The following is a 22,060-nucleotide window of genomic DNA, read 5'->3' on the forward strand; positions in this document are numbered from 1 at the left end:
TGCTTTCTCTGCTATTGGGAATCTGGACAGAATATTTAGATGAGGCAAAATATTAAGATCAAATGGAAATAGTTGTCAAATCATTGTATTTGAAGACATTCTAAAATTCTAGCACAATGTCCAGAATTTTACATGTCTGGCCTGGACATGTGTCCGACCTGGAAGTGCTTAAAATCTTACGAGAAGATGAGGAGAACGTTTCCTGATGTCATAGAGCACGCACACGATTTCGAGTTGGGACGACATGAGCACAAATCGGAGGTGCTCCCGCTGACAATTAAAAGGCCAAATAAGGCATTAAAAGCCCATTTGATTGGGTTTTTATCCCTCCTGTATGATTTTTAGCTCATTGCATGGGGAAAACGGATAGGTGTTCACACGGTTGCACAGTGGTTAGCGCTGTCGCTTCACAGAGCCAGGGTGCGGCTTGGGTCACTGTCTGTGCGGAGTCTGCACGTTCTCCCTGTGTCTGCGTGGATTTCCTCCGGGTTCTCCGGTTTCCTCCCACATGTCCCAAAAAGACGTGCTGTTAGGTGAAGTGAACATTCTAAATTCTCCCCCTGTGTACCCGAACAGGCGCCGGAATGTGGCTCATGTGTTAGGCAGGTAGGTTCGATGTGGGCTGCACTTGATGTAGGGAAGCTAGAAACAGACGTCTAACACTGGAGAAGATCCAACACTGTTTTATTCAACAATAGAACTGATGTACATATTCAGCTTTGGGTCGACACTATACTGAACTGACTGGAGACCTTGTAGTAGCCTGACCAGGCTTACTAGCTACCGCATGGTGTTTGCACTTGCTAGTTCGTGGACTCTGACTGTCTCAGTGGCTGGGTCCCGAGAGAGCGAGAAACCTACTGCCCTCTGGCTTTACAGTGGTAGTGTCCTGTTTGTGATTGGCTGCACAGTGTTGTGTGCTTACTGATCATCCTGTGCGTCAACCACTGCCTGACTGCATCTCATTATATACATGAGTGGATATTATGACATCTCCCCCCCTTTTTTATTTGATAAATAAATATTAAGGTGTGCGTGCGTATATATATGTATGCCTGACTATATACAAAAGGTGTCTAAATGAACGTATATACATAGGAAGGTGTTGATAGTGCAGATACATGGCAAGCAAAACAATATTTACAGAGGTTAAATCGATGAAGTCACAAAATGTACAAAAGTTCAGTCTCCAGATTCAGTCTTTGTGGTGGCCGACGGATTCTTGTCGATCGCCGCGGAAGTAGATCAGGAGCTTCTTGCACGTGGATAGGCAAGATCGCTGCCATCGCGGTGGTCGCATGGGCCGGCAAGATTGCTGGTAAGATCGGTGGCCTCGTGGCAGGGTACGTCCGGAGGAAGCATTGTAGACGGCGGGGCACTTCGGTCAGGTAGCGGACGTGGAACTCTTCGCAGTGCCCGTCTGTTGCGCTGTAGCAGGGAGCCATCAGCCATGCGGACAAGGAACGATTTTGGGGCCACTTGGTTGATCACAACAGCTGTGGCTGACCAACCGCCCTCAGGCAATTGGACATGAACATGATCAGTTGGGGCCAGCTCGGGTAGATCCGTGGCATGAGCATCGTATGTGGCCTTCTGTTGGGCCCGTGACTGCTGCATTTTCTGTAAGACCGTGAGGTGGTCAAGGTCTGGAACTTGGATGGCTGGAATTGTGGTCCTCAGAGTGTGATTCATGAGCATCTGCGCTGGAGACAACCCAGTGGACAGTGGGGTTGCCCTGTATGCCAGCATCACCAAGTTGAAGTCGGAGCCTGAGTCTGCAGCTTTGCACAGTAACCACTTTACAATATGGACCCCTTTCTTGGCCTTCCCGTTTGACTGCGGGTAGTGGGGACTGGAGGTTACGTGACGGAAATTGTAGGACTATGCAAAATCAGACCATTCCAGGCTGTTAAAGCAAGGACCGTTGTCGCTCATTACCGTGAGCGGAATCCCATGCCTGGCGAACGTTTCTTTGCAGGCTTTGATTACCGCCTTCGACGTGAGGTCGGACAGTTTCACCACTTCTGGGTAACTGGAGAAGTAGTCGACCAGGAGTACGTAGTCACGCCCCTTGGCGTGGAAAAGGCCTACACCTACTTTGGACCACGGAGAGGTCACAATCTCGTGCTGTTGCAGCGTTTCCTTGGGTTGAGCTGGTTGAAACATCTGACAGGTAGGGCAGTTGAGGACTGTGTCGGCAATGTCCTGGCTGATACCCGGCCAATAGACCGCCTCCCGAGCTCCGCATCGGCATTTCTCGACCCCAAGGTGACCCTCATGGAGTTGGCCCAGCACCATAGCACGCATACTCTGAGGAATTACGATCCTGTCGAGTTTCAGAAGGATTCCCTCCACCACCGTCAGGTCGTCATTTACGTTATAGAACTGGTGACATTGTCCCTTCTGCCAGCCATTGGTAAGGTGCTGCATCACACGCTGCAGCAGAGGATCCTTGGCCGTCTCCTCATGAATTTGGACCACCCGTTCGTCAGAGGCCGCAAGGTTGGTGGCACACAACTGCACTTGCGCTTCTACGTGGCAGATGAAGTCACTTAATTCACACGGTGTGGTAATGGACCTGGATAGGGCATCTGCAACAATTAGCTCTTTGCCTGGCGTGTAGACAAGTTTGAAGTCGTAGCGGCGTAGCTTAAGAAGAATTTGCTGTAACCGAGGTGTCATGTCATTTAAATCCTTCTGGATTATATGGACTAGAGGACTGTGGTCCGTTTCTACCGTGAATTTTGGCAGGCCGTAAACATAGTCGTGAAACTTGACTCTCCCTGTCAGGAGGCCCAGACACTCCTTCTCAATCTGAGCATACCGTTGCTCAGTTGGCGTCATGGCCCTGGAGGCATACGCCACTGGAGCCCAGGACGAGGAGTCATCTTGCTGAAGGAGCACCGCCCCAATGCCGTCCTGGCTTGCATCAGTCGATATCTTGGTTTCCTTGGTTGGGTCGAAGAACGCTAGAACCGGGGCTGTGGTGAGCTTTGCTTTCAGCTTACACGATTCCTCTTCATGCGTGTGCAGACACTGGAATTCCGTCGACTTCTTGACGAGATGGCGGAGGGCCATGGTGTGGGATGCCATGTTGGAATGAATTTCCCGAGGAAGTTGACCATCCCGAGGAAGCAGAGGACCGCCTTCTTGTCATCCGGGGTCTTCTGGCCGCACGCCCTGCTGCGAGATGTGGTCACCCAGGAACTTAATATCCTATTGATCAAATAAGCACTTGGCCCTGTTGAGCTGGAGACCATGTTCCTGAATTCTCTGGAATACCTTCTTGAGGCGAGCGATGTGTTCCTGGGGCGTTGTGGACCAGATAGTTACGTCGTTAACGTATACTCGCACCCCCTCGATGCCCTCCATCATCTGCTCCATGATGCGGTGAAATACTTCGGAGGCAGATATGATCCCAAAAGGCACCCGGTTGTAGCAGTAGCGACCGAACGGGGTGTTGAACGTGCACAGCTTGCGACTGGACGTGTCGAGCTGTATTTGCCAAAAACCCTTGGAGGCGTCCAGCTTAGTAAAGAATTTGGCATGAGCCATCTCACTGGTCAATTCTTCACGTTTTGGTATCGGGTAATGATCCCGCATGATGTTGCGGTTTAGATCCTTAGGGTCAATGCAAATGCGAAGCTCCCCTGACGGCTTCTTTACGCAGACCATGGAGCTGACCCAGTCTGTTGGCTCTGTGACCTTCGCTATGATGCCCTGGTCTTGGAGGTCCTGTAATTGCTTCTTCAGACGATCCTTGAGGGGTGCCGGCACCCGGCGTGGTGCATGAATTACAGGGGTGGCGTTCGGCTTGAGCAGGATTTTATATCAGAATGGGAGCGTGACCAATCCATCAAATACACTGTGGTACTGCGTGATAATGTCATCTATGTCGGTTTGCAAGTTTCCATCAGGCGAGGCCGTCGCCGGTGATGATGACATGGTGTGGACTCGCTGAACCAGGAGCACCGAGCAGGGACGCTCTGTCAGGCCCGACGATTAAAAACCACAGTGTTGCCTTGATCGCCTTGTTGGATACCCCTAGTTGACAGGAGCCACTGGCAGCTATGGCATTGCCATTGTAGTCAAGGAGCTGGCAGGCAGGTGGAAGAATGCTTGGTCTGGCACGGATGGTGTTGAGGTCGGATTTTGAGATGAGGTTCGCTGAGGCTCCAGTGTCCAGTTTAAATCGGATGTGAGCCTTGTTAACTGTGAGGACAGCACACCACTCGTCATCGGGATCCACACTGAGGATCGAGAGGCGTTTTGCCGTTGTGGTGGAAGCAGCGCATGTGTAGTTATGATGCCCACCCGGTATGGGGACTTGAGGCACTCAGCATCAGGGTCTGTTGGGCTGTCGGGATCGGAATCTGGCATGCTTTGTTGTACTGAGCGGACACTTCTGCGCCGCAGGTGGGATCGCTGGCTGCTGAGCGGTGGAGCAGATCTGCAAAGGGCTGCGTAGTGGCCAAGCTTGCCACACTGTTGACACCGGCGTCCTTTTGCCAGACAGTGCCACTTTAAATGGGCGGAGCCACAATTCGGCCACGTCATGACGCCGACGTCAGCCCGTTCCGTGTGCAACCGCGCATGTGCAGTGTGGTCGGTCGACGTACGCACCTGCGCAGTCGGGTTGTCGAGCTCGTCGTCCACTCGGTCGTGGCATGCATGTGCAGGGACCTTGGAAAAGCGCGTGAAATGGCCGCTCTCCTCAATGCTCAGGCCCTGCATTTGTGCTGTGGCCTGCACTCGTTCCACCTCGTGGGAAGCCAGCTTTGCAGTTTCTGCCGCCCTGATGTGGGAGTAATGATTCCTAGCATGCTCATGGACAACGCACGTCTCGATAGCGACAGAGAGGGTCAACTGTTTGACTTTCAGGAGCTGCTGACGAAGGGAGTCGGAATGCACCCCAAAAACGATCTGATCCCGGATCATGGAATCAGCCGTCGAGTCATAGTTACATGACTGCGCGAGGATGCGGAGATGGGTCACGAAGGACTGAAAAGGTTCATCCTTACCCTGAAGCCTCTGCCGGAAAACGTACCGTTCAAAGCTCTCATTCACCTCAATGTTGCAGTGGCTGTCAAACTTCAGCACGACTGTTTTGAATTTTGTTTTGTCTTCGCCGTCAGCGAACGTATGGGAGTTGTAGATGTGGGTGGTGTGGTCCCACGCGGTGGAGAGAAATAGCGCGATCTTCCTGGCATCCGATGCTGCTTCGAGGTCGGAGGCCTCGATGTACAAGAGGAACTTTTGCTTGAAGATTTTCCAATTGGCACCGAGGTTGCCGGAGATGCGGAGTTGCGGAGGAGGCTGGATGTTTTCCATTTCACCGGAATGCTGCTTGCTGGTCAATGCTGATTCACTCGAGGTAGTTCCGTCAAGATCAGTATCACTCTGGTACCATGATGTGTTAGGTAGGTAGCTTCGATGTGGACTGCACTCGATACAGGGAAGCTAGAAACAGACGTCTAACACTGGAGAAGATCCAACACTGTTTTATTCAACGATAGAACTGATACACATATTCAGCTGTGGGTCGACACTATACTGAACTGACTGGAGACCTTGTAGCAGCCTGACCAGACTTACTTGCTACCGCATGGTGTTGGTGCTTGCTAGCTCGTGGACTCTGACTGTCTCAGTGGCTGGGTCCCGAGAGAGCGGGAAACCCAGTGCCCTCTGGCTTTATAGTGGTAGTGTGCTGTCTGGTGATTGGCTGTGTTGTGTGCTTACTGGTCATCCTGTGTGTCAATCACTGCCTGTCTGCATCTCATTATATACATGAGCGGATATTATGACAGTGGCGACAAAGGGATTTTCACAGTAACTTCATTGCAGTGTTAATGTAAGTCTACTTGTGACAATAATAAAGATTATTATTATTATGTTTTTTTCCATTTCCTCATCCAAGAGCGACGTAAAAGGCCTCCAGAGCGGTAGCAGTGTTTCTATGTTCGGGTTTGTCACTGTGTGAATATAGAGTTTAGCCTGAGTTTCCTAGCTATTGTTTAGCATTTGATGCGTGACTTTCAGCATTTCAGGTCTTCCTTGGAAGGTTCTCCCGAGGATTGGAGGACGATGTTCCATCATTTGGAAGGCGCTGAGCCTCTGCACCTGCTCCAATGGGGATAGTGTACTTCACTGTAGGACCTCCTCTGAAGAGGAAGAGAGGAGTAGGATGGAGAGGAGGTGATGTGAGTATAGGCAGAGTCCCAGGCAGAGGCCTGTCAGAGTTTGTGGCATGGGCTCAGTTTGTGGAGGGCCAGCAGGGAGACCAAGCAAGGTGGGAGAGGATGTTGAAGCCACCACTCCCAAGTGGCTAGGTTATACAGGCAGCACGCCGACTACTTGCTGTCTGGACTCCAGTACAACAAGAGGCTCTGCCTCTCCAAGGACACAATGGCATCAGTTTGTGACATGATAGGGACAAAATCACCACTCAACGGCTTTCAAGAACACTCCATACCCCTGGTGTTGACGGTCACAGTGGCCCTCAACCTCTGCGCCTCTGGTTCATTTCAGGGCTAAGTGGGGGAATCTGTGCAAGTTCTCGCAATCAGGACATGTAGTTCTGTCAGGCTAGTGACCAACTTCAGACATACCCACACTTTCATCAACTACCGGGCTTTCATTAACTACCAGGCAGACAAAGGCAACCAGGTGGAGAGAGCACGAGGGCCCACAGTGATGGTTGGGTTCCCCTGCACCCAAGGTATTATAGATTGCACTCCTGTGGCCATCAGGGTGCCAGCAGGAGAGCCTGGAGCTTTTGTCAACAATAAGGCTGTTAGGATATCAGATCAGACCCCAACTTTCTTTAGGATATGGGACGAGCACCCCAAACAATTTTTCGATTTGTAAAACTGTGAGGAAAGGATACTTCACCCTAGAGTGATGACTGTGACCAACAGAATTATTTTATGTTCAAACAAACTTTAATTTAAACACAAAAATAACTACATTAATATCAAATAAGTATATTTACAATCATCAGTTCAACAGTTCTTAAATAAAAGGAAAAATTTTAACTTACTATCTGCACCTGCTACCAATTCCAATGAAACGACTCAATACAATTCAAATGTCACTTACAAATACATTTAGCAAAACATGTTACTTGCATATCTGTGTAGACATTTGGGGTGGGATTTTCTGACCCCCCCGCTGGGTCGGAGAATCCCCGGGGGGCAGCGCGAATCCCGCCCCGACGGCGGCTGCGTATTCTCCGGCGGCTTTTTTTGGGCGGGGGCGGGATTCACGCCATGCCGGTCGGGGTCCGTTGGCAGCGGCCCCCCGGCAATTCTCCGGGCCCCGAGGGGCCGTCCAGTTTTGGCCAGTTCCGCCGGCGTGGGTTACGTATGGTCCCACACGGTAGGACCTGGCAGGTAAGTCGGTGCGGGCGGTACTCGGGGGGGGCGTGGGGGGATCCGACCCCGGGGGGGGGACCCCCATGGTGGCCGGGCCCACGATCAGGGCCCACCGATCTGCAGGCCGGCCTGTTCCGTGGGGGCACTTCTTCCTTCCGCGCCAGCCCCTGTAGGGCTCCGCCATGGCCGGCGCGGAGAAGAGAACCTCCTGCGCATGCACCAAAATACACCAGCCGGTGGAACCACGCCGTCCCTTTGGCGCATGCGCTAACTTGCGCCATCTCTTCGGCGCCGGCTGGAGCGGCGCCAAACCCTCCGCCGTCCACCTAGCCCCCGAGACAGGTGAGAATTCCTCACCTTGGGGGCCCGTTGACGCCGGAGTCGTTGCCGCCGGTTTTCCCGCTGGCATGGGGACTTAGTCCCCGGAAGGGAGAATCCCGCTGTTGGAGCGCAAGACCCTTCCAAAAGCAGATCCAGTACACTTCTGTCTTGTCAGACCCTCCTGTTCAACCTAACAGCATTTGGCAAAACTACAAACTATAGGCAGACCTGGCTTCTCCTCTAAATTACATCATCTGGACCCCACTAAGATTCCTCATCACCTACTAAGCTTGGACTAAATATAATCCCTCATAAATTGTCTACTCACCAGGGAAATGCCAGCAATCAAAACAATATCCCATTAGCCATCTCTCTACAAACAATTCAATGGTTAAAACCAATCATTACCCCATCTTTTACGACTCCTTGATTACAGCTTTAGTAGACACACTGTCTGTATGTATTTTAAACCAGGGTTTTTCATAATATTACTGCCACAAATGTAAAATATAAATGTATAATAATTTCTACATTCAGTACAAAGGGTACCACTCAATGAGCATACAGGCTGACTGTGACCACAGGACACAGATTCTACAAGTCTGAAACCTTTATCCAGGAAGTTCACAGGATTCAAACATCTTACAGCATCCTCAGATACCAAAGCTGTTTGTGGCTCATGCAAGATTAGATGGAAGGCTCCTGGGTGACAAGGGCTATCCCTTGAAGAGGTGGCTGATGACCCCACTCCGTCACCCAGGAACTGAGGCAGAGGAGAGATACAACAGGAATCATGGGTCCACAAGAGTGATGGTAGACAGGACCATCAGGCTGCTCGATGGGCTAAATAGCTGGCTTTTAAAGCAGACCAAGGCAGGCCAGCAGCACGGTTCAGTTCCCATACCAGCCTCCCCGAACAGGCGCCGGAATGTGGCGACTAGGGGCTTTACACAGTAACTTCATTGAAGACTACTTGTGACAATAAGCGATTTTCATTTTCATTTCGATGTGCTTCTGATGTTTTAACTGACCTGGGGGATTATTGTAATATCGACCAGAGCGAGTTTCCCTCATAGTAGTCCTGTGCTGGGCCCTGCACAATGTAGCTCTGACAGCGGGCGACCCAACGGAGGCTGAGGTGAGCGAGACAGGACCACAGGCCCAGGAGGATGAATGCAGTGATGGGTCAGAGGATGAGCTTAGGATCGCACAGGGTGATGATAGGAACATTCAGGGAGCAGGGACACGAGCGATGCTTTGATCCAGTGAACATTCATCTAGGAGGCTGACTAAATCCAATGATAATATCTTACTCGCTATAAAGCTTTCCTTAAGAGGCCAACCCAGAAATCCTACACCATACAAAGCCCTCAGCTTACAAGCCTGTGCAACATCTGGCCAGTGTATCAAGAATGCGGCCACCTCAGCCCATTGAATTGAGAAAAATGTTTGTGACTTCAAATCAACAAACATTCCAAATTTAACACAAAACTCAAAGTAATGAGCGCAAATAATGCCATCCATGACACATCAGTGGGTGCAGCATTTTGGTGCCCCCCCACCCCACCTCACTGGCAGTGGCATTGGAAGCAGCCTGTTGACTTTGTTGTCCTGGTGACCGTGATGACCATGGCTGTCATCCTCTGGTCGGCAGAACCAGCATTGGCTCCGGCTCAAAGAAACATCCAGCCCCATGGCTGGGCATTCCTCAGACATCATGGCATCATTAGGCAGAGGGACGGAAGAACTGGTGCTCTCATCCAGAGCACCCTGAGAGGATCCCACAGAGACGACAGGCAGCTCATCCGCCAGCGTGAGATACGTTTGCACTTCCTTGCCCACCATTTTTTAGGTGGGCACCGAGCAGAGAAATTAGGTGCCTCATCCATCTCTCACATTGACAGTGACCTCTTAAGCTCACAGCTGGTGTGCTGGCTTGCAGCTCCGAGCAGGATCCATGGAATGCCTGAGAATGTATCTGAAGCAGCCGCTCCACGAGAGTTGCCACTCTCTCAATGGTGGGGGATGTGCTTTCGGTGATTAGGGTCAACGCAGTGCTCATGTACTGCACGGACTCCTCAATAGCGGAAGCCATGACACACAGACCCTCATGGCTCTCCGCCAGATTTCCCGCACATCTCACTGGACGTACAACATCTGCCGCCTGATGATCATTATTGTGACTTGTCTTCTCTTGAAAGGGACAATAGATAGTCTCATTCATGTTGTATCTTCACTGAGGGCCATTCCAGACTTCCCCTCCCCAGAAATTGGCATTTAGGGGGCCATTTCACTGTAGCACACCTCTCCGTCCAATGCATTACGGCCTCGTGTGCTGAAAGTCTAATTGTGGCAGGGTAGGCTTCAGTGCCAGCTGTCCTGTACATTCAGACTCCTGACTGTACAGGGGAAAGGACACCTGGCTACACATCTCCGCAGAGGTGTATGTCATCTCTGCATTTACTCTTGCCGACCGCAGAAGATTGTTGACCCTGTAGGACCATCAATGTGACGCAAGGCAGGTTGAGGTAACATCAATCAAAGGCTTCATTGAGCAGAACTTGTACCCCAGCAGCTAAGTTACAGAATGCTGCTGCAGGGAGAAACCTGGGTTCTTATACCGACCGTTCTGGGTGGAGCCCAGTAGGCGGCAGATCCTATCAGGACCCAGTATCTAACTACCAATAGCCTGTCGGCATCATGGTGTACCGTATTACCCCTAATACATACCACCACATTCACCCCTTGTTAAAAAGGAACCCGGCGGGATGGTGGGTCGCATGGTGGTAGGGGTTTACAGGGTCGGTATTGTGCCGTAACTATGAACTATATACAAGAACGCCGCTTTAACTGGGCCAAACAGGGTCGGCATTGTGCCGTAACAATGAACTTGAACTATATACAAGAATGCCGCTTTAACTGGGCTACTGAAACATTGATATGACTTAAAGCGATTCGATGAGCCAGGTGGGTGTCCTGGTCGTCCTTTCAGATCGTCTCAGGCCGGGTGGTGGTGATGGTGCTGGCTCGAGTCCTGTCGTCTCTGGGAGCGTAGCGCTGTTCCCTGTTTCTTTACTCCTGGGCGGGCCTGGGAGGAGGACTGATCCCCCCGGGAAGGGATTGGCTGCGGGATGCGCCGGCGGGAGTGAGGGGGTGATTGGTGTTGGGGAGGTGTGGGGAGCTCCGGCGGACGCCAGGTCCCGCAGGGAGACCGTGTCCTGTCGGCCATCGGGGTACGCCACGTAGGCATATTGCGGGTTCGCGTAGAGGAGACGCACCCTTTCCACCAACGGGTCTGATTTGTGCGCCCGCACGTGTTTCCGGAGCAGGATGGGTCCCGGGGCTGCCAGCCAGGTCAGAAGTGGCGTTCCAGACGAGGACTCCCTAGGGAAAACAAGGAGGCGTTCGTGAGGCGTTTGGTTGGTCATGGTGCACAGCAGGGACCGGATAGAGTGAAGGGCATCCGGGAGGAGTTCCTGCCAGCGGGAAATTGGGAGACTCCTAGACCGAAGGGCCAGTAGGACGGCCGTCCAGACCGTTCCATTCTCCCTTTCTACCTGCCCGTTCCCCCGGGGGTTGTAACTGGTCGTCCTGCTCGAGGCTATGCCCTTGCTGAGCAGGAATTGACGCAGTTCGTCACTCATGAAAGAGGACCCCCTATCGCTATGGATGTCGGCGGGGAAACCGAACAGTGTAAAAATGGCGCAGAGGGCTTTAATGACCGTGGCCACGGTCATGTCGGGGCAGGGGATGGCGAAGGGGAAGCGGGAGTATTCGTCAACAACGTTAAGAAAGTACGTGTTGCGATCGGTGGAGGGGAGGGGGCCTTTGAAATCCAAACTGAGACGTTCAAAGGGTCGGGAGGCCTTTATCAGGTGTGCTCTATCTGGCCTGAAAAAGTGCGGTTTGCACTCAGCGCAGATCTGGCAGTTCCTGGTGACTGTTCGGATCTCCTCGACGGAGTAAGGGAGGTTGCGGGCCTTGAGGAAATGGTAGAAACGAGTGACCCCCGGGTGGCAGAGGTCCTCGTGGAGGGCTTGTGCGTTGGTACATGTGCCGCGAGATAGGGCATCGGACGGCTCGTTCAGCTTTCCGGGATGGTACAAGATCTCATAATTATAGGTGGAGAGTGCGATCCTCCACCGCAAGATCTTGTCGTTCTTGATCTTGCCCCGCTGTGCATTATCGAACATGAAGGCAACCGACCGTTGGTCAGTGAGGAGAGTGAATCTCCTACCGGCCAGGCAATGCTCATCCCTAGAGCATCTCAAAAACAAGGACTCCTACATTAGACTCCTATTTATTGGCTACGGCTCCGCCTTCAACACCATAATCCCAGCCAAGCTCATATCAAAGCTCCAAAACCTAGGACTTGGATCCCCACTCTGCAACTGGATCCTCGATTTTCTGACCAACAGACCACAATCAGTAAGAATGAACAACAACACCTCCTCCATAATAGTCCTCAACACCGGCGCCCCGCAAGGCTGCGTGCTGAGCCCCCTTCTCTGCTCCCTGTACACACACGACTGCGTGGCAAAACTTGGTTCCAACTCCATCTACAAGTTTGCTGACGATACGACCATAGTAGGCCGGATCTCGAATAACGATGAGTCCGAATACAGGAGGGAGATAGAGAACCTAGTGGAGTGGTGCAGCGACAACAATCTCTCCCTCAATGCCAGCAAAACTAAAGAGCTGGTAATTGACTTCAGGAAGCAAAGTACTGTACACATCCCTGTCAGCATCAACGGGGCCGAGGTGGAGATGGTTAGCAGTTTCAAATTCCTAGGGGTGCACATCTCCAAAAATCTGTCCTGGTCCACCCACGTCGACGCTACCACCAAGAAAGCACAACAGCGCCTATACTTCCTCAGGAAACTAAGGAAATTCGGCATGTCCACATTGACTCTTACCAACTTTTACAGATGCACCATAGAAAGCATCCTATCGGGCTGCATCAGAGCCTGGTATGGCAACTGCTCGGCCCAGGACCGCAAGAAACTTCAGAGAGTCGTGAACACCGCCCAGTCCATCACACGAACCTGCCTCCCATCCATTGACTCCATCTACACCGCCCGCTGCCTGAGGAAAGCGGGCAGTAGAATCAAAGATCCCTCCCACCCGGCTTACTCACTCTTCCAACTTCTTCCATCGGGCAGGAGATACATAAGTCTGAAAACACGCACGAACAGACTCAAAAACAGCTTCTTCCCCACTGTCACCAGACTCCTAAATGACCCTCTTATGGACTGATTTCATTAACACTACACCCTGTATGCTTCATCCGATGCCAGTGCTTTTGTAGTTACATTGTATATGTTGTGTTGCCCTATTATGTATTTTCTTTATTCCCTTTTCTTCTCATGTGCTTAATGATCTGTTGAGCTGCTCGCAGAAAAATACTTTTCACTGTACCTCGGTACACGTGACAATAAACAAATCCAATCCAATCCTAATGCCTCCAATGTCGCATAGCTTCCACTATGGCTTGTGCCTCCTTTTCCACTGAGGAGTGGCGAATTTCTGAAGCGTGGAGTGTTCGGGAGAAGAAGGCCATGGGTCTGCCTGCTTGGTTGAGGGTGGCCGCCAGAGCTACATCTGATGCGTCACTCTCGACTTGAAAGGGGAGGGACTCGTCGATGGCGCGCATCGTGGCATTTGCGATATCCGCCTTGATGCGGCTGAAGGCCTGGCATGTCTCTGTTGACAGGGGGAAAGTAGTGGACTGGATTAGTGAACGGGCCTTGTCGGCGTATTGGGGAACCCACTGGGCGTAATAAGAAAAGAAGCCCAGATAGCGTTTCAGGGCTTTGGCACAATGGGGGCGAGGGAACTCCATGAGGGGGCGCATGCATTCAGAGTCGGGGCATATCACTCCATTACGCACTACGTAGACCAGGGTGGCTAGACGGTCGGTGCTGAACATGCATTTTTCCTCGTTGTAGGTGAGGTCGAGGGCGTTAGCGGTCTGGAGGAATTTGCGGAGGCTGGCGTCGTGGTCCTGCTGGTCGTGGCCGCAGATGGTGACGTTGTCGAGGTACGGGAACGTGGCCCGTAAACCGTGCTGGTCAACCATTCGGTTCATCTCTCGTTGGAAGACCGAGACTCCGTTTGTGACGCCGAATGGAACCCTTAAAAAGTGGTATAGCCGCCGATCTGCTTCGAGGGCAGTGTACTTGCGGTCACTGGGACAGATGGGGAGCTGGTGGTATGCGGACTTGAGGTCCACGGTGGAAAAAACCTTGTACTGTGCAATCCGATTGACCATGTCGGATATGCGGGGGGGAGGGTACGCATCTAGCTGAGTGTACCTGTTGATGGTCTGACTATAGTCGATGAACATCCTCTGCTTCGCCCCGGTCTTTACGACTACCACCTGGGCTCTCCAGGGACAGTTGCTAGCCTGGATGATACCTTCCTTCAGCAGCCTCTGGACTTCAGACCGGATGAATGTTCGGTCCTGGGCGCTGTACCGTCTGCTCCTGGTGGCGACGGGCTTGCAATCCGGGGTAAGGTTCGCAAACAAGGAAGGTGGTTCAACCTTGAGGGTCGCGAGGCCGCAGACAGTCAGTGGGGGTATAGGGACGCCAAATTTAAAGCTCTGGAGGTTGCATTGGAAGTCCAACCCCAGGAGTGTGGGCGCGCAGAGATTGGGGAGGACATACAGCCGGTAATTTTTGAACTCCCTCCCCTGCACCGTTAGGTTTGTGATGCAGAACCCTTTGATTACCATGGAGTGGGACCCCGCCGCCAGGAAAATTTTCTGGGTGCTTGTCGAATTACCAGCGTCTTACTGTGTCCGGATGAATAAAACTCTCCGTGCTTCCAGAGTCGATTAAGCACGGTGTCTCGTACCCATTCACCAGCACCGTAGTCGTTGTAGTCTGGAGCGTCCGGGGCCGTGACTGGTCCAGGGTCATCGACGCCAAGCGTGGTTGCAGCAGCAGATCATTGTTGTCATGCAGTATGGAGCCATCCGTGTCGGGGTCCATTCCTGTCAGCCAAGATGGCGGAGTCCACGGATCGCACGCGGTCTGGGGTGGACAAAATGGCGGCGCCCATCTCTCCCTCGTGGTGTCTGGGGCCCAAAATGGCGGCGTCCGTTGGCCACACGTGGGTCGCTGGGGGGGCTGAGTCGGTGGTCCCGTTTCTTCCCCGGAGATCGCGGCGACCCCCCGGGACTGGCACACCGAGGCGTCGTGGCCCTTTTTCCCGCAGCTTTTACAGGTAGCTGATCGGGCCGGGCAGCGCTGCCGGGGGTGTTTCGGTTGGCTGCAGAAATAGCAGCGGGGCCCCCCCGGGTGGTCTGGGGTTCTGGACGCGCAGGTTTGCGGAGGTGGGGGGGTGCCGGAGAGTCGATCGTGGCGGGGGTCCACGGAGCCCAAGGGGCTGCAGTGCGGTCGGGGGCGTAGGCGCGGGCGTTTTGCGAGGCCACATCGAGGGATGCCGCCAGGGCCCGAGCTTCTGTGAGTCCCAGAGATTCTTTCTCCAAAAGTCTCTGGCGGATCTGGGATGAAGACAAACCTGCCACATACGCATCACGGACCAGGAGCTCCGTGTGTTCGTTCGCCGTTACCGCCGGGAAGATGTAGCTTCTTCCTAGGATCTGCAGAGCATTGAAGAACTCATCCAGCGATTCTCCGGGAAGTTGTCGTTGTGTCGCGAGTTGGTAGCGTGCAAAAACCTGGTTGGCGGGCCGGATGTAGATGTCTTTCAGCGTGGCGATGGCTGTGGGGAAATCGTTCTCGTCCTCAATGAGTGAGTAGATATCGGGACTCACCCTAGAATGGAGGACTTGCAACTTCTGTTCGTCCGTTGGTTTGCCAGGGGCCGTTCGGAGGTAGCCCTCAAAACACGCCAGCCAGTGCTTAAAAACCGAGGTAGAGTTAGCTACTTGGGGGCCGATTCGCAGGCACTCCGGGGTGATCCGAAGCTCCATATTCCTACTTCGTCTTTTATTTTAAGTCTGCTCAATAAATTGTAGGACCATCAATGTGACGCAAGGCAGGTTGAGGTAACATCAATCAAAGGCTTTATTGAGCAGAACTTGTACCCCAGCAGCTCGGTTACAGAATGCAGCTGCAGGGAGAAACCTGGGTTCTTATACCGGCCTTTCTGGGTGAAGCCCAGTAGGCGGCAGATCCTATCAGGACCCAGTATCTAACTACCAATAGCCTGTCGGTATCATGGTGTACCGTATTACCCCTAATACATACCACCACAGACCCTTTTGCTGCACTGCAGCCAGGTGTGACGCACAATGTCTTGCCCACAGACCTGGGCACCCACCTTGGTTCAGGCCTTCTTAGTCAGGTGAGGGTGTCCTTCTCTTCCTATTCCTGGGAATCAGAACGGTGTGCCTGGCACTGACCTCATGCACTCACACAGACAGGCAGCCATCTGTGAAACAGGATGCACTTAGCCCACCTGACCTGCCCTCCCGCCTTCCACAGCCTCGTGGCGCTGATGACGTTGCTGGACAGCAGTTAAGTTATTGCTCCTAAGCCACACAGCGCCCTCAGCCTCCCCCACAACTCCTGGCAGCCTTCAGGCAGCTACTTCCTCTGGTTTTAAACACCCGCACCAGGTCCTCCCAAGCCTGTCCACACAGAGATTCAACTGGCAGAAGTGTTGCCCTCTGGGTGGGCCTTATTTGGCCAACAGCGTGACATTGAATTAACAATGCAATCTGGGTTGGGAGCAAGTTTCACATCCACTCTCACCCGCACCAACATCAGGCATACCCTGAGGGTAAAATTTCAGCTAATGTTTCGTATTTAACTTGGTTTCAATCCAGCCAACAGTAATCACATTAAAGTTCGCCTGTCTGTCAGCCTTACATTAAATTTATTTGGACAGTTACAATCCAATTCCGAAAGGAAAAGGGTTCCCAGCAATTCAATGCAGCGAAAGCCACAAACGTGCCTTGAGGGAAAAAGAATAATGGAAGGAAGTATTCCCTGAATGATAATAAACTTGTAATAAAGTGTAGCAACAGAGAGCCCTGGGGATGCAGGTATATAAATCTTTAAAGGAAAGAATGCAGTATGAAAAGACCAGCACAGGGTCTGCTGGGGTTAACATTGAATATACAAGTAAAAACATTATATTGAATTGGTACAAGACAGTGGCCTGAATTTTATGCCGCCGCCACCCTCCCTCCCCCACAGTGCGTTTTAAGGCATTGTGGGTAGTGGTGGATGTGAAATTACAGGGATGCAATCTAAATCCTGCCCACCCCATCCCAGACACTGTTTTATGCTGGGACAGGCAGCATCTCAGACACGAAGACCCCACTTGCCCCAATTAATGCCCTTTAGTAGCCTACAGAGAGCCTTTTCCTGCCTAGCCTCAATTTTTCAGACTGATGGGCACTGGATACCTCAGGGTGAGGAATAGAAAAATTCAACATGCTCAATCTTGGGTGAGATGTTGTGGGGGCACTTCCAACAGAAACCCCCTCCCCATAAGGATCGGGTACCTCTGGACCACTATCCTCACTTGGCGTATCCCCCGATAATCCAATCGCCCTCCTCATGACGCTCCCCAAGACATCCCCTACCTTCCCCTCGTAGGGACCACTGCCACTGAACTTCACACCGGCTTTCTACATTTAGCTCCAGGTATGTTGCTGCAGTGCCTCTTCTGGCCACTGTAGTGCTGTGTCTGGGTAAGCTGGAGTGCTGTCGGTCAATCTGATTACTTCCAAGTGTGGACAGAAATCCCACCTGCTGCCAATCAACACTTGTTAGAGCGTAAAATGGCAGCAGGCGTGTCGGAGTCAGCGTGAATGAGTTCCTCGCTGACTCTCCTGATGGCGTTGACCCCCGCTATCCATAGGGTTGGCGGGGAATGCAAGCCAGACGTCCATTAGATCGAGCCCCCACTATCCAAAAATTTCAGTGATGAGAGATTAAGTTTGGGAAGGAAGGCCTGAAAAATAAAGCTGTTCTCACTCAATAGGACAGAAAAATAATGTGATGAAATGGAATTTTTCACGGTTTAGTGAAGGTAAGAAGTGAAAGATTTTTCCTTCGGTTAGCAACTCAGTAGCAGTGGGGCATAAACTGAGGATTATTATTAAAAGAACAAAGAAGAGGTTGTACAAATAAGTTTTCATGCTGAGGGTCATTAAGGTTATGAGGGTGGATTACGTTTTTGTGCTGTCTATCATTTGAAAGCCAGTTAAATGTCAGAATAGAGCAGCTGGGCCTACGGAAGGACCTGGGCAATATCCAAACTTGTGCTGACTAGCAACATGTATGCTGCATTGGCACAATGACCATCACCAATAACAAGAGGTCTATCACTTGTTGTAACCTTCAGCCATGCCAGAAATCCTCAATATTCAGGGGAGGGGGTATGGGTGCTGTTTTGTTATGCTCTTGACGTAGCATAAGCTGCTTCCTTGATGTTCACTCTGACAAAGGAAGGTTCAGACTTGGAGATAGCTTTAACACAGTTATTACTGTTAACGATTCTCCTACTTGGATTCGACTCTACTGTTAATCCTGCTATAGCTACTCAGACTAACTAACCAGTCTGCTACAATCCACGTGGTGGGTGTGATGTGTTGAATCGACCCTATGTACTCACTCACTGTCTCCACTGGAAAGAGGAGATCATGTGTGCTGTGTCCTTATATATGGGTTGGTGTAATGCCCTCCTGTGGTAGTGTCACCTCTGTGTGTATCGTGACTGCCCATTGGTCGTGTCCTATCTTACTAGCCTATTGGCTGAATGTCTGTGTGTCATGTCTCTAGTGCTCCCTCTAGTGTTTATCTAGTCTACGTGTATTTACATTAACCCCTTATGTATTTACAGTGATGCATATCACCACAGGTGCTTCTCACAGTGGACAAGCCATATCGAAACTGTGGCCCCAATAGCAGAGCAGAAGTTGGATATTCTGCCACCCGTGGCTCATTATGTTATATTTCAATGTCTCCCTGTCACTCTCAAAGTCAGGGATATGATGGGATACTCTTTTGCCTGGACGCATGCAATGCTGAAGCACATAGATTTTACATTGTCTAGGGCAGACCATTTTTCTTGATTGGTATCTGTAATAACTCCATGGGAATATGCTATTTGATCTCCCCCTTCCCAAGACTCGTGGAATGCGAGCTCCCCACTAACAGGTAGAGGTCCACCCAGCTGGGGCTCACTAGCTTGATCTGTAAAAGCCGGCTCAAATTGGGACATCCAATGGCTGGTTTCCTTGATCTTTCATTTACTTACCTTCTCGGGCCTCCGAGGTCTCCATAGTACCTGAGCCACGGGGCTTGATATCCATTCCTCCATCACCACTCATAAACAAAGGCTACAGTGTTTATAATTTGTTGGTTGCACTGCAACAAATGGCAAACGCACGAGATTTGAGTTAGAGAAATTAATACAAATGATCCCAGATCACATTCAGCAGAAGAAGATTGCTATGATTTATGCTATCCAATACTCCATTTATATTGCTTCATCCTTTCTCCTGCTAGCTGCTCTGAAATATGTGATTGTTGCCTCCAGAGGCCCTCCCTGTAAAATAAATGAGCATTTAGTTGATGTGTTGCGCAGATGAAACAGCCTCTAGATTTTCGCCAATTGCAGATGGGAAATGAGTTCACTCAAATGACTTCTGCCAAAAAAAGCCTCACCACTGTGCTGCCTATTCATGTATTTTAACAGGAATATTAGTATTACTCTTGTTAGTAGGTTTGAACAGTACATTGAGACATGAGCATATAACTTAGGCTGATACTGAAGTTTGGTATTAAGTGTGCTCCATTGTTTGAAGTGCTATCCTTCAGATGAGGCACTGAACTATGAAAAGAAACAATTTATTCTGTGATTTAGCTTGTAATGGACTTATTTAATTGTCCCGGTACTGAAGTTAAAAATCAGCCTGACTCAGTTAATTTCGATAGTTGTTGGGCCAGTTCCTGAGAGAGAAGCTGAAACATTCAAGCACAACACTTTTGTGTAATATCTTTGAAAGAATTGGGAGCACTTTGAAAATCTAACTTTTTTTTCAAAATCACTTTGGCTATTCAATTACCAGGCCGTGAATTTTCAAATCTGTGAATCTGTCTGCAGTTTTCAAAGAGAAAAATCCAGGTTCGGCAAGAATAGAAGGAAATCGACCAGTGCGCAAGAAAATTGCTTGTATCATTATTCAGTACAGCAGTTGTGAATGACGGCTATTTTGTAAGGAAGCATAAGCTTATTAGCCACTTTAAAATATATATGTTGTGTTACTGCTGTTATTTCCCTGTTCTTTTACTGGTTAATAAATTTGCTTGACAGTAAGTGTGTTGAACAGTGATTGAACCACCTTCTCAAGACAAGGTCACATGGCATCAGTAGCTGAAATAAAGTTGAAATCCTGGACACATTGCACATTCACCTAACTTTTGGGCTGCTTGAAAATCCTCTTTGGCCATTTTGAGCTAGAATTTACCTGCAAAGGTGGTCTGAACTGCGAGTCAAAAATATCTAGGCCGGAATTCTCCGGCTGCTCGCTGGCACCGGGATTCTCTGGTCCCGCCGCCAGCGCACGCCCGTCCGCAGGTTCCCCAGCTTCAGTGGGAAATCCCATTGTCAAGTGGTGGGCGTAGAGATTCTCGCCGCCAGCGAACGGCGTGCCAAATTCCCCGTCCTGGCGAACATCGGTAGCCTGGTGGACCCCCAACGTAGAATCCAGTCCCTAGTGTCAGAAGGAATAAATCTGTCCCCCAAAATGACTCAAAAGCATGAGATCCCATAGGTCTGTCCAAATGGACATTCAAAATCCTGTGACATTGTTGAAAGAGCAGACACTCCTCCTGGTAAATGAAAAAAAATACCCTTCTGGACCAACACTCTGGATCAACACTTTGCTGATTCATCCTATTGCAGTTTTTTGGGGATGCTCCATACCTAACAGTCGCCACACTCTAAAAGTAATCGATTGTTTCAATGACTGGACAATATGATTATTAAATGTAAATTCCTTTTAAATTAATAGATCAATTTTCAGGGTTTAAATTAGTTACTACTGTGTCTTACCTGTAATAGAATTTAATTCCCTTCAAATATTACTCATCCTGATTTTCTACAATACAATTTAGCTCAAAGCCTCTGCTCTAAAGTGACACAATCATAAATAGTACAGCGGGAAAGGAGGCCATTTGGCCCTTTCAAAAGGTTTTGGAGCATTAGTAGCAGCTGGTGTCTAGTGGTGTATCCATAAGACCCCAAGTGAGACAGCAGACGTCAGGGTGGTCCTCTGCAGTTTCAGAGTATATGCGCAGAGAGTGAATGGAAGACCCCAGGCAGATAAGGAGGACCAGGTAGGTGGTGCAGACGTCCCCAAATGTCTATCACTTTCAAACCAGCATTCAGTTCTGAATACTGGTGAGAGAAGTGCTTCCACTGAAGAAATGAAATTAAATGAAAATCGCATATTGTCACAAGTAGAGTGGCAAATCCACAGACCTTGGGTAGCTCAGCTGTACAGGAAGGCTGGAGCAAGGTTGAGAAAGCAATAGCAGCAGGAAATTTAGTAGATGGAGGAACACACAAGTGTTTTTCAGTCCCAAACATGACTACAAGTTGGTCCGTTGCCTCTCCGGTGCCAGGGTCTAGAATGTCAGTTGGCATCTGCAGAACATTTTGAAGTGGGAGGGTGAACAGCCAGAGATCATAGTTCATATTGCTGCCAGTGAAATAGTTAGAGAGAGAGATGAGGTCCTACAGGCAAATTTAAGGACTGATAGGGAGGATCTCAGAGGTAGCAATCTCAGGAGTGCTACTTGTGCCAGTGCGAGTTAGAAGTAGGAGGATAGAGTAAATGGATGTCTGGCTGCAGGGATAGTGTAGGAGGGAGGTCTTTGGAAACCTCTGGGACCATCTCCAGGCTAGGACGTATACTGGCCGGAGTTGTTGCACCTCAGCAGAGTAGAATCATGGGAAGGGTTGCCGGTGCTGTTAGGACAGGTTCAAACTAATTTGGCAGGGTACAGATGCCAGGCGGTTGCATTATAAAGACGAAACAAGATGCACAAAAGATTGAGAGGGACAATAGCACTTGAATAGGAAATAGTCATGTTTTAGGTGGAGTCAGGCAAAGAGAAAAGAAAAGAAGGTTCAGTTTGTTAAAATTTGTTTTTACGCGATGTGAGCTCTGCTGGTTAGGCCAGCATTTGTTGTCCATCCTTAATTGCCCTTGAAACGGCACTGGTGAGCTGCCTTCTTGAAACACTGCAGTCCATGTGGTGTAGGTATACTCACAGTGCTGTTAGGGAGGGAGTTTTAGGATTTTGACTCAGCAACAGTGAAGGGATGGTGATATATTTCCAAATGAGGATGGTGAGTGACTTGGAGTCAAA

The sequence above is a fragment of the Scyliorhinus torazame genome, chromosome 18 (assembly GCF_047496885.1).
Source record: "Scyliorhinus torazame isolate Kashiwa2021f chromosome 18, sScyTor2.1, whole genome shotgun sequence".
In the NCBI taxonomy this organism is placed as follows: domain Eukaryota; kingdom Metazoa; phylum Chordata; class Chondrichthyes; order Carcharhiniformes; family Scyliorhinidae; genus Scyliorhinus; species Scyliorhinus torazame.